We start from the raw sequence: 13,948 nt of genomic DNA on the forward strand, positions 1-13,948 counted from the left end.
AACCACCATCCTCCTTCTGAATGAAGAAGTGTGCATGCTGACTAGAACCGATTACTGGTTGGGGGTGCTTTTTCCTGTTTAAAACTCATATGAGGCAGAAAGAACTTACATAAGTGCTAGAATATAGAACTGAGCTGTGGTGGATGTGAAAAACAAGGCCAGCTGAACTTCTAATGGGTCTTAAGATCTGCACAACTCTATCTACTCTTGACAGCAACCTGCTATCAAAGTGGCCCAGCAGGAAATGCATCAGAGCCAAGTATGCTTTGGAAAAGAGAAAACAAACCCATTACTAAAATAAAAGCCATGGAGTGAGATCTCGGAATGACCCAAAACAGGTTTGGAAAAATCAGAGGAATGGTTAAGAGACTGGACTTGTGAGGCAAAACCTCAGGGGCTGAGGATAAGGAAAAAGAACAGAATGTTGAAAATAGAGCTGCAATCGACAAAACTGATCAAATTTAATAATAAAAACAGTCAGCAACAAATTTCATTGAAATCTTGGATGTCAAGTCATCAAGTCACCATCCTGCTTTCTGTTTACATTGAAGTCAATCCCAAAAAGATTTGATTTACTGATTCCAAGCATTGAAAGCTAAGAATAAACCACAGTTTTGGAGTTGATTCCATGCACCAAAACATTATTCATTACGTGCACACTTGGCAAGGAAAATTTATTTAGATTCGGAGTGTTTCACATAGCAAGACAACCAGTGATTATTTATGTTGCCTTTTTTTTTTTTTATTTGCAATAGTTTGGGCAAATAAGGAGCATTGGGGTGATGCTCGGCTGTGCACAAGGAGATCCCCTTGCAATATGATAGATCTGGAGAATTTTTCAAGGAAGAGTGGAATAAAATTGCCAAAACAAGACATATCAAGATGTACTCTGATGTACTACTCTTACCCAAAAAGAAGGAGTGCTGTATTACAAGTAAAGGTGCTTTAACAATGTATTAGTTAAGATTTGTACACACTTATGCAACCAAGTTATTGTAAGTTTTTTCTTTTCTTTTTTTTTTTTTCCCCTAAAATGTTTTCCCAATTTATACTATATTTATACTTCTGCATTAACACGTATTTGGATCAATGCACAGAGGGGGATCATAGGTAAATGTGGTACGCAGAGATGTGCTAGCGTGCAATCTTCTAACGAACAAGGTATGCAATGGTTGGGGTTGGTTGAGGGAGAGGTGTGTCGGTTATGCAGACGAAAACGGTTTGATGACACGTGAAATAATAATAGTAATATTGAGTAATACTGTTCAAGATGTCAAAATACATCTGAAGTGTAAACAATAAAATTTTCCTTCATTGCATCCAGTACTTTGTCTTCTATAGATGAGCTCATGCTCTGAAACTGCTTTCTGAAAGTGCAGTCTATGAAACACATTAAAACAGCTCGTGGCAGAAACAGATGAAAAACACTCTAAAAAATCTCAGTTTAAACATACTCACTCTGTTGGTTTCTCAGACTGGTGTCTTTAATAAAAACTTCTCCTCTTTGATTAAACTCTAGCACTTAACAACGAGCATAAATTAACAAAAGTGAGTTTTCCCCATGTTTCATGTTTTTCTTCACACACAGCAGTATGATCACATTACTGTAATAGATTTATTTATGGAAAACTACAATCATAATAATGCGTTAATCCATCCATCAATCTTCCATACCACTTATCCTATAGGTCAGGGAACAACCCAGAGAACACTCTGGATGGGGCGCGATCAGGGCACAATTGAACACACCCATTCACAATTTGGAAATGCCAGTCGGCCAACAACACATGTCTTTGGACTGGGGCAAGGAAACCAGAGTTCTTAGAGAAAACCCCCAAAACTCAGGGAGAACATACAAACTAGACACACACAGAGCAAAGGTGGGATCCGAACCTCAAACCCAAGAGGTGCAAGGCAACAGTGCTAACCACTAAGCAATTGTGCCCCTATGTTAATAGAAATATAAAGTGTGAGGCTTTATAGTAGCTGTAGTTCATTATAATGACCAGTTTAATTCATCTTTACTATCTCTTTCTTCTGACAGATTCCCAACTGTGGATTTGAACACTAGTTAAATTGATGTGGTTCAATACGAAAGCCGCTCATACTGCTCAATACGGGTAAGTAAAAACATTTTTTTTACTCCTACAGCACGCGCTCATGTTATGTGCAAGTACAAATACTTCACTCTATGAGTGTAGTATATATGAGTTTTTGAATACTGAAATCACCAATTTAATAGAGTACAACTCCATTAAAAACCTTAAACTACAAAGAAACAAAATCACATAACTTTCAGGTTTGCCCATTTTACACCAGAAGAGATGCTACAAGCATTTCATTTTAGACTGGGTGATGCTCTTTATTCAGTGTTCATTTGCTGTTATTAAACACAGTGTGCAAATATCCAAAATGACCATCAGATTACTACAAACATTTCCACTGCGTTCACATAAAGTTTGAATTTTAACCGATACCAAAGCACACTGCAACAGCAGAGCTACAAACTGAAATATTTCCTTGTCATTCAAGAAAGTTGACGGTCAATAAAGCTTTTTCTGTGCCTTTAAGACTTCTGTTCATTATTTTTCTGTACTACTTTTGTCAAGCACAAACACCTGAGCTGCCACTGACAAGGGGAAAGTTTAACTGCAATGGGAAAATGATTTTTCCCTCCTCCTAAGAGCCTTTAGGTCTATTACCCAGTGATGTCCCATGAGTAGCAGGGTAATGCACAGTAAAGTGGAAACAGTCTTGTCTCTCTGCTTTAGCACTTAGTGCTTGGGAGGAAGAGTGGTTAATGTGGACATTATCTTTGCCCTCTGCTGTTAAGATTTGGTCTTGAAGTTTTCTTCTGATTTATATTTATAGTGGATTGTATGTCCTTATTATTTTGAAGAAATTAGTATCTCTGACTGATGTTGAATTTGTACTTTAGCTGTCTCTGAGGCCTTAGAAGAAACTTTCGTTGATCCACTATTAGGCACCTTCTTGTCAGTGGAAAATAACATTTGTTCTGACACTGACAAACCCATTTGGAGAGGAGGCTGGAACACTCTAGAAGGTTGTTTGCAGCGCTGTATGAATTTCTTTCAGCTACCATGTTTATTGTCCCTACATTTTGTGAAGTTATGCAGCATACATAATACATTATACATAATACATCTGACAGGGCATTTTCGGGTTTTAATTATCTAATAACAGGCATTTAAATCAACATAAAGGAGGTGTCAAAAGAGACCACAGCAACTACAATACAGCTGGGAAGAGGCAAGAGAGTTAAAGATACACCACACTAACTCTAAATCATAAAGGATTATTGCATGAGAGCAAACATCAGAATGGGCAAAAAAAAAAAAAATTATGCATCGTGGAACCACAAGCCCAGTCAGGCCTGTGCACAAAATCTGGATCACTGCCATGGCAGTGATGTAAGCATACAGTGTTTGACTGGTTGTTGGGGTTAAAGTATGATTTATTTTTATCCCTCTCTTGGTTAAAGTAAATTATCCATCAAAGAGTGACTGAAAGTGACTGCAATCTGATAGAACAGATTAGCAGTTTTAAATAGAATAATTCAAAGTTCAAAGTTACAAATGAAAATGACCAAAATTCTCTTCCATGTTTGCACTGTGTTAATAATAACTTCTGTGTAACAGACGGTGTGACCTCATCTTCTACTTGAATAGTACTGTTATTAAGTGACCTTGGCTTGGCTAGTGATCCTTTTTACCGGTGAGTGTAAGGGTATTATGTAATTGTTTTTTTTTTTTTACCCATGGGTAACTCAAAGATAGAAAAGAAACACTCCCTGCACTTTTATACAGTCTAACAACTACAACCTAGATGAAAGAGCTTTTAATTATTTGGCGATTGCCAAAGGGCCTTTAGCTTGTTTGGCAGAGCAAATGCCTCAATATAACTCATGTACAACTAACTAAATAAACAAATAAACAAACAAACAAACAAACATACATACATACATACACACTTTCTATATCGATTAGTGCAACTCCATTAAAAGTTTTGGATGCAAATTCAGCCCGTTTGCAGATTAAGCCCATTTTACAACAGAAATAGTGCCGCCCATGCAGCACATCTAATAAAATTGGCAGAAGGCACATCCCTGTCTTGAACGGATGTCTTTTGACCTAGTCAGCTGCATTTTAAAAAAAATTTTTTACTTTGCATTTGAATGAGGATATGTTTGAATTATAGAAAAACATATTGGCTCATTTTAGACACCTACACTCAGTGACCCCTCAGCCAATCAGCCTGGCAGCCGCACAAATATTGCAGATACAGGTCAAGAGCTTAAGTTAATGTTCAGATCAAATATCAGATTGGGCAAAAAACAGCATGCCCTCAGTGACTTTGTGGCCTGGTTGTTGGTGTCAGAAGGGCTGGACTGGTATTTCAGAAACTGCTGATCTGAGGCTACAGTGAGCACAGGATCACCAAAATTGAGAAAGCCCAGGCAATGGTTTTCCAATCTTCAACTGTCCTGTTTTGGTGGGTCTGTGACCACTGTAGCATCTGATTCCTGTCCTTGCCTGACAGGAATGGAACCTGGAAGCCGTGTGTGAAAATTCAAAGAGATCAACAGTATCTGAAATACTCAAAGCAGCCTGTCTGCTCCATGCCACAAAGTCACTTAGATCACATTTGTCCCCATTCTGATGTTTGATGTGAACATTAACTGAAGCATGCAGAAAATGATCCTTTTGCCCACACTGAAGATCCTTTCAACACACTTAGCACTGCTTGACTCTTAGTATAGTATACAGTTGTGGAAGAGTAATGACTCATAGTCACAATGCATGTCTGCATGATTTTATCTATTGTGCTGCTGCCACATGATTTGATAATTGCATGAATAAACAGGGGTACAGGTGTTCCTATTAAAGTGAACAGTGAGTGTATATTCTATTTTTGTCACCTATGCCACAGTTATTTGATATTGAATCATACAATTTTTTAATGAAATTGCAAAATATGTGCAATAACAGTTCACATAAGGGTAACAACAGGATTGACAACATCTCATTGCAACAGGGTTGACAACAGCAACAGCACAGACATTTGGACATACATGTTTACATTGGCCCCTATGTGGCAAATATCACTCTTTTTCTATGCTTTATCATAAACCTGAGATTTATGTTAATTCATGCTTTTTCAAAAGGTATATCAGAAGTCAATTATTGTCATTTCACAGTTGATAATAAAGCTTCTGCTGTCCATTCATTAACCTGAACATTTAAATATTAAAAGTAGACAGAAGGCACTTTCCATAACCATATTTTTTTTTAAATATCTAGATTATAGCCAAATTTAACAACCAGCTTAATTTTACCTACTGAAAACATTTGAATGAGTACAGCAGATAAAGCAGTGAAACATTCACATTCTATCCTAACATTGCAGCAGGACATGCCACCTACCATCATCATCATCATAGTTGTTATTGTTGTTATTAGTAAGTTTATTTTTACTGACACTGAGCTAATTTCCTCTAGATTCCTAATATTTTAAATGCCCATGGATAAACAGAGGCAAACCACAATAATCCACTATCAGTAAAAGCGGATGTTTCATTGTATGAAAGCAGTTTAAAAGAGGAAATCGTAAATGTCTTTGACAACTTTTTCAGAAATAAAAGCTAGATTTCCTTGTGGCTGGGTTGATACCATCAAGGCTACATGCTTTGTACCATTAGTACAGTCTTTTGCCTGGTTGTTTGTACCATTAATTAGCATTTAGAGTAAAGCTTTAAAAAGATATGTCAGTGGTCCTTACAGTCTATATACAGTCAGGTCCATAAATATTTGTACATTGACAAATTCATTGTTATTTTAGCTGTCTACCATAGTATATTGCAGTTGAAATCAAATAATGAATATGAGCTCAAAAAGCAGACTTAATTTAATTTACCCTCCAATTTAATTTGAGGGTATTTAAATTCAAAGCAGGTAAAGATTGTAGGAATTACAGCACTTTTATATGTGCCTCACCTCTTATCTGTAACTCTTATTAGGGTCTGGTGGGCAGCTGCGATTCACTTCTATCCCAACATAGCGGTGGGACATGCCACCTATCAGTATCATTGTTGTCGTCATTAGTAGGTTTACTATTGACATTGAACTGATATAATATTTTAAAATGATTGGTTAAAACATAGGTTTCACTTGCTGAAGGCCTTCAGTTTTGCCTTCAGAAAGTGAAATGCATGTGCATTTGGATTCAGTCACTTGGCCATTGCAGAACATTCCACTTCTTTGCCTTAAAAAGTCGTTGGTTGCTTTTGAAGTATGGTTTGGGTCATTGTCCATCTTCACTGTGAAGTGCCGTTCAATGAGTTTTAAATCATTTGGATAAATCTGAGCAGGTAATATAGCCCTATAGACTTCAGAATTCATCCTGCTCCTTTTGTCAGCGGTCACATCATTAGTAAATACAAGGGAACCATTAGCCATACATGCCCACGTCATAAGATGAGGTGGTACACTTCAAATCATGAGCAGTGCCTTTTCTTTTCCACACTCTTTTCTTCCCATCATTCTGGTACAAGTTGATCTTTGTCTCATTTGTGCATAGGTTGTTGTTCCAAAACTGTATATGGCTTTTTTTAAATTTTTTTTTTTTAAAGATGTTTTTGGCAAACTCTAATCTGATATTCCTGTTTTTGAGGCTTACCAATGGTTTACATCTCATGGTAAACCCTCTGTATTTACTCTGGTGAAGGCTTCACTTGATTGTTGACTTTGACACAGATACGCTTACCTCCTGTAGGGTGTTCTTGATCTGGCCAACTGTTGTTTTTTCCACCAGGGAAAGAATTCTCGTGTCATTCACCACAGTTGTTTTCTGTGGTCTTCCATGCCTTTTGGTGTTCCTGAGCTCACCGGTGCATTCCTTCTTTTGAAAAATGTACCAAAGAGTTGATTTGGCTACACCTAATGTTTTTGCTATCTCACTGATAGGTTTCTTTTTGATTTTTCAGCCTAATGATATCTTGCTTCACTGGCAGTGACAGCCCTTTGAACTTCATATTGAGAGTTAACAGCAACAGATTCCAAATACAAATGCCACATTTGAAATCATCTCTTGACCTTTTATCTGCTTTCTTGTAAATAAAATTATAAAGAAATAACACATCTGGCTATCAGACTGCTGAGCAGCTAATTGTCCTAATACTTTTGGTCCCTTAAAAAGAGGGGGAACACAAATATAAAGTGCTGTAATTCCTACAACATTTGGATTTGGATGTAGATACTCTCAAGTTAAAGCTGATATTATTCATTATTTAATTTTAACTCTTATATACTGTGCTAGATAGCTACTACTGTATGGACCCGAATTCATTTTTAAAGGTATACAATACATATGGTATTCCTCAGTGACAAGGAAAAGTTGAAAAATTGAATGACAGGAGTCTACCTGAAAGGGGACAGCAAAGGGTACAATATCCTATTCACCCTCCAGTGTAGGCCTACATGAATGGCTCAGTGTTGACACTCTCTGTTCCAGTCATTAGTGGTTCCTTGAATCACTGACATGGTTTGTGTAGTTCTGAAAAACGTAGACTTCTTAAGGCCTGAGCTTTAAAAAAAACGTTTGCATATTTCATCCTAGCGTCATAGAAAAGTTTATTACTGGTAAACACCACAGCAATTTAATAAAGGTTTAAAATGTATACCACTTGCTGTAATTGTTGTCGACTGGGTCTGCCATTTGGCTAAAAACGGACCATACTGATGGACATAACGCTACAGACCACTGAAATATTTATCTGATTTTAGACCAGGCAATATGACAACTACTGAGTTGGCAGCTTTGGAGACTAGTGTTAAAGAGTCAAAAAGCAATCACTTTCTGTGTCCACGGTAACAAGAATCTAGAGGAACTGTGAAATTTCACATGACTGGCTATCATATTTGATCAACATTATTAGGTTAGTAACAACCCACACAAACAAATAACAAGATACTGTGTCAAACGGGAAACAAATTCCGCCAGCCGGACTCCGCAGACTGCACTCAACAAAATGTCAACCCAAAACTAATCACACTGTCATCGGCATTTTCACCAACGACTGAGAAACAGTGAGAAGTCATGCAGGCGTTTACCTTCTGGTGTCGATACGTAATGTCGGAAGCGTGAGTCCACTTCTAAACTATACGGAAATAGTTTGTGCGTCGAGCAGACTCCAACGGTCTCAGCGGAGAAAAGACTTGGGCCTTTCAGCCTCACAGTTGACACTGACGTCTTTCTGTTCGAAAAAGTTCTACCATGGTTACAAGGTCCAGATACTTCCTGGTTTATCAGTAGGAAACGAACTCGCTCTCCATTTTCCTTTGGTTTCAATACACTAACTAAGGCCCTCCCTTCGCACTTTCATAACAGAGCTAAACCGGTTGTCTTCGCCACATAGCTCATGCATAGTCGCTGTGCACTGATTTCAACCGGAAACGCAAAGTTCTGAAACGCCCCTGAAAATAGAGCCACGTCCCTGTCCGGCCTCCCAGAGTTTGAGGCGTGTCTCAGGAAGTTCATGAATGACATGCAGCATCTCGACATGAGTAAATACGCTGCTCTACTACTTTACAGACTTATCTGCTGAAGGAAAAGTAGTTACTGTATTCCTTCTACAGACTGCACAGCTTTTAACACACAGGCGCGCGCCCTCTTTACATGTGACTTTTGGAATTTTGTGTATTGTCACACATAAAGCGTAGCTACTAATATACAGCAGACCCCAGAATTGTTGGCATCTGTCAAGAGAAAGAGCTAAAAATGAAACGTGATTCAGAAAACGTGATTCATCAGAGCAGTCCACCTTCTTCCATTGCTCCAGTTCTGATGCTCACGTGCCCATTGTAGATGCTGTCGGCAGTGGACAGGGGTCAGCATGGGCACTCTTGCCGGTCTGCAGCTATGCAGCCCCATACGTAGCAAGTTGCAATGCACTGTGTCCTGACACGTTTCTATCATAGCCAGGATTAACTTTTTCAGCAATTTCACAGCCTAGCCTTCGCTCCTCACATGCATCAGTGAGGCACCCATCACCCTGTCTTGTCCTTCCTTGGACCACTTTTGGTAGGTACTAACCACTGCATACAGGGAACACCCCACAAGACCTGCTGCTTTGGAGATGCCCTGACCCAGTCATCTAGCCATCACAACTTGATCCTTGTCAAAGTTGTTCAGATCTTTACGCTTGCCCATTTTTCCTTCTTCCAACACATCAACTTCAAGAACTGACTGTTCACTTGCTGCCTAATATATCCCACACCTGGATGGAACGAGATAATGTTATTCAGTTCACCTGTCAGTGGTTTTAATGTAATGACTATCGGTGCAATTACTTGTCTGTCCATCTCAAGTGGTCCAATAATTGTAAAGTTGGTTGCTTGACCATTTTTAATTTTTCAATTTTTTTTGAGTGATTACCTCTATGCATTTGCATCATTTTTTAATTTTATTTTACTTGGTATAACCGCGACGGCCATCTTTGAGTCATGGCACACAACAAATTTTGGTTATGCAGCTGTTTACGGAAACCTCAATCTCTCGGCTCAGAATGGTCCTAGCTCCTTGGAAGAAAAACTGATCTCTAGAGCACAGTACAAGGTACATGTACATATATAAACATTTTGCACATTCTTAGACTTTGACCTTAAGTACAAATGTAATGCTCAAGATTGCTCAGAGTTCCACATTTAGGGTCAATTTATAATGGGAAGGGTTTGAGTCTCAGTCTTAATTTTTTAGGGGGAACATAGGTAAGTATAGTGTGCACGAAGAACATTTCAGGTTTGAGACTGTTTTTTTTTATGGGGATGAGAAAGTGCAATTTTTTTTTAATTCCCCTCAATTTTGGGTTGAATATCTCTGGTGGGGGACCAGATATGGACCTGAAATTTTCACAGAAATAAGTCCTCTATAGTAGCATTCTGCTGCAAAAATTTTGCGTTTGAGATTCCACTGTTCCAGAGCTAGGGCTAGTAGAAATCTAGGGAAAAGCCTACTTTACTCTTGCATTTTGAGAAATTAACAGATATAATATAAGCATAAGAAATAAAAATAAAATAATAAAAATGAACAGTATTTTACAGTAATTGTTTGTGATTGACATACAATAGCTTATGTTTTTCAAAGAGGTCTAAAATATTACTACATTTGATATTGCCAACAGTGAAGCATGATCTATCACAGGGTTCTTCAGAGATGCAGAGTTTAGCTCCAACCTCCAAACTTTATTAAGTTTATTAAGTTTTTACTGTTTAAGTGTTTACCTGCCTGTAATTTTCTAGTAATCCTGAAGACCTTGGTTAGCTTTGTTTCGTTAGGGTTGGAGCTAAACTCTGCAGCACAGTGGACCTCAAGGGCGAGATTTGAAGAACCCTGATCTATCATGTTGGTACAGTTGTACAGTTGGTAAGCATGAATAGATTTTATCCAAATATGGAATTACAGTTTTCAGATGGGCATTTTACAAATGAACAGTGTCATAAACAGAGCTGTGGTGTTGTTTCTCCTGTAATGAATGCAGTAAGTAACTTCTGAGCTGTAGTCACTTACTGCTTGTATATATGTACATGTACCTCATAATGTACTCTAGAGATCAGTTTTTCTTCCAAGGAGCTACGACAATATCGATCCGAGAGACTGAGGGTTCTGTAAACAGCTGTAATACCAAAATTTGTTGTGTGCGGTGACTAAAAGATGGCTGTCGTAGATAAACCAAGCAAAATATTGCATTAAAAAAAAAAAAAAAAGGTGGTTTTGCAATGACAATACGTAGAGGTAATCACTCAAAAAAAAAAATTAGGAAAATTAAGAAAGGTCAAGCAACTAGTATTGGACCACTTGAGATGGAATGACCCTGTGATGTGAACTGTGGATTTCATAGCTAGTCACTGAACTGAAAAATACTGAAATATACTTGTTGTTGTCCAAACTAAAGGCACCTTTTTACTTCAACTTTTGTTGATTTACGTGGCCCCTCTCTGAACCGTTTTTGTTTACTTAATTACCTGTTGTGCAAGCTCTAATTATGGACATACTTACATTAAACTGTAATTGTGGTAATATCTGCCTAATTTACAAACTTAATTTACCTGGGATTGCAGATCTTTGTTTTATCTGTTTGATGAGCATCCTCATTAGTTAATGCAGTTTGTGATATTTTAACCCCTCAAGGTGGTTGCTGTTTCAGTGTTGTAAAGAAAGTAGGGGAATAATAGGGCAATGAAACCGCAGAATAGCAGAATTTCCATAGTAGCAGCGCTACGGCCTATTTAAAGTGTACGCTGTAGACCAAATGTTTTTTTGTTTGTTTGTTTTTTTTTTTGGACTCCCTCACTTCCTAATGTGCTGTCGTACGGAGAGTAAAACCTCTTCGTCCAAACCAACGAATCATGCACGAACACATGGCTCTCCACTTCATGGGTTTCAGACCACTTTATTGCATGCTTGCTCGTCTTTATTTACCTACATTTTCAACAGGCACATTGCATCTTTAGCTTCGTGCTTTATTCTAATGCCATATACGCCTTAAAAAAAAGAGAAAAAGAACAGAAGAAATTGACATCAGACATCCCATTGCTGCAAGAGCAGAAAGCCTGATTATCAACAATCTATTTACAACTACTTCCACAATACTTTTCTTGCTTCCATTATTAGTGTGTGGAAAAACAGTTCAAATCAACAAATCAATTAGCCGCTACAACTACACGCGCCTGCTCTCTTCTTCTTTGGGGTTTTACGTCGATTCAGGAGTTGGGCGCATTACCGCCACCAACTGAGCTGGAGTGTGGGGCCGGCATGAATCAATCTCTCTCCCTTCCCTCCCTCTCTGCATTTACAGCGTTCACTAGACGAGCCTATCAAGAGGGACTTACACAAGGGCTTGAACTGAAAACTTCAGTGGGATATTTTGAAACACCACTGAAAAACACACAGAATGCCGAGCCTCCCTGACCATCTGCGGAAATGAGCTTTCATGGCCTTCAAGACGCAATGATGTGCACAAACAGCGCGTGCTCAGGGTGGTGCGCCATCACGCTATAAAAGCAGTCAGAAGCACGCACCTGCATTAGTATACGGGTGAGCAAATGCAGAAAAAAATAAAGGGAGAAATTGGGGGAAAATGAGGGAAGTATACACAAAATAAAAAAAGCAAAAAGTTTTCAAAATAAATAAAGAAAAAAGGAATACACGAATAGAAAATAAATAAATAAATAAATAAATCGACTAGTGAACGAATAAATGAATTACAAATTAAATCGATAAATAAAGTTACGGAGTACATTTAGAATGAATTAAATAGAATAGGACACGTTTCTTGTCATCCTAAGATTACACTGAAATCAGGTTTGCATCTCCTGTCCATGTATGAATAGAACATATCTAGAAAGAAAAGAATACTGTACATAATAGGAAGAAATGTGCAATATCCATTTGTACGTGCGAGTGATTGAGACAGAATAGGTTATTAGTGCAAATACTACTAAAGTGACACTACAGTCACACGAATGATAGGGCGATGAAACCGCAGAATAGCAGAATTTCCACTGACAGTGACAGAGAGCAATCCGCCGCTGCCAGGTAAAGTGGCAGGGAATGTGAACGTGCAAAGTTGCAGTAGCAGATAGACAAATGAAGTATGTAGTAGGTGGCACTGTCAGAGCAAGGTGACACAATGTAGTGACAATGCTCAATAAATAAAGGTGTTATTGCAATAGTAATACCTTACCGCTACTAGTCGTAATGATAATACTAAGAGTAACAATAATCACAAGAGTAACTCGATCAAGAACTGTGACTATCGCATATCTCCAATGAGAAGCCCCTCTTATCTCGGCACATGCATCGTACTGATGTACCATCATGAACGAATCACTTTACACCAAAAGAAAAAAGTTAGTGAAAAAAACTAAATAGAGACATAAAACTCTAAAGGAATACATGCCTAATGAAAAGAATGAAGGAAGAAAGACGTAAAAATAAAGGCAAGGTGAATAACTGTGTGCAAGATAATAATTTAGTGATTCGAAAAGAAATTTCTGTTGATTCGATTGATTTGTTTTAGATTTGGTGAGCTGGGTCTCTCCATAGTGCCTTTGTGTAGCTAGTAATAATTAGGTGAAAGTTGAAAGGGTTTGTGCGTTTGAAACGTTGCAGCAGAGACTCTGAAGGTGGAGGTGAAAAAGCTTACAGCACCTGGTATTCCCAGGCGGTCTCCCATCCAAGTACTAACCAGGCCCGACCCTGCTTCGCTTCCGAGATCGGACGTGCTCAGGGTGGTATGGCCGTAAGCGAGAAACGAGCAGCGCTACGGCCTATTTAAAGTGTACGCTGTAGACCAAGTGGTTTTTTTTTTTTTTTTTTTTATATACTCCCTCACTTCCTAATGTGCTGTCGTACGGAGAGTAAAACCTCTTCGTCCAAACCAACGAATCATGCACGAACACATGGCTCTCCACTTCATGGGTTTCAGACCACTTTATTGCATGCTTGCTCGTCTTTATTTCCCTACATTTTCAACAGGCACATTACATCTTTAGCTTCGTGCTTTATTCTAATGCCATATACGCCTTAAAAAAAAGAGAAAAAGAACAGAAGAAATTGACATCAGACATCCCATTGCTGCAAGAGCAGAAAGCCTGATTATCAACAGTCTATTTACAACTACTTCCACAATACTTTTCTTGCTTCCATTATTAGTGTGTGAAAAACAGTTCAAATCAACAAATCAATTAGCCGCTACAACTACACGCGCCTGCTCTCTTCTTCTTTGGGGTTTTACGTCGATTCAGGAGTTGGGCGCATTACCGCCACCAACTGAGCTGGAGTGTGGGGCCGGCATGAATCAATCTCTCTCCCTTCCCTCCCTCTCTGCATTTACAGCGTTCACTAGACGAGCCTATCAAGAGGGACTTAC

At 38.5% G+C, this 13,948-nt stretch overlaps 1 protein-coding gene and 1 pseudogene across 1 annotated transcript in view; both read right to left on the reverse strand.

The window, feature by feature from the left end:
* The window catches only part of pik3cb (phosphatidylinositol-4,5-bisphosphate 3-kinase, catalytic subunit beta), a 32,931-nt gene extending 24,454 nt beyond the window's left edge, over positions 1-8,477 (reverse strand). The window contains exon 1 of the mRNA XM_026941256.3: positions 8,130-8,477. The gene's annotated coding sequence lies outside the window, so the exon portion shown is untranslated. The remainder of the gene's footprint in view (positions 1-8,129) is intronic.
* Positions 8,478-13,215: 4,738 nt separating this feature from the next.
* LOC128317172 (uncharacterized) lies at positions 13,216-13,324 on the reverse strand (annotated as a pseudogene).
* Between the last annotated feature and the right edge of the window lie 624 nt (positions 13,325-13,948).

This window comes from Pangasianodon hypophthalmus, chromosome 21 (assembly GCF_027358585.1).
Source record: "Pangasianodon hypophthalmus isolate fPanHyp1 chromosome 21, fPanHyp1.pri, whole genome shotgun sequence".
NCBI lineage: Eukaryota > Metazoa > Chordata > Actinopteri > Siluriformes > Pangasiidae > Pangasianodon > Pangasianodon hypophthalmus.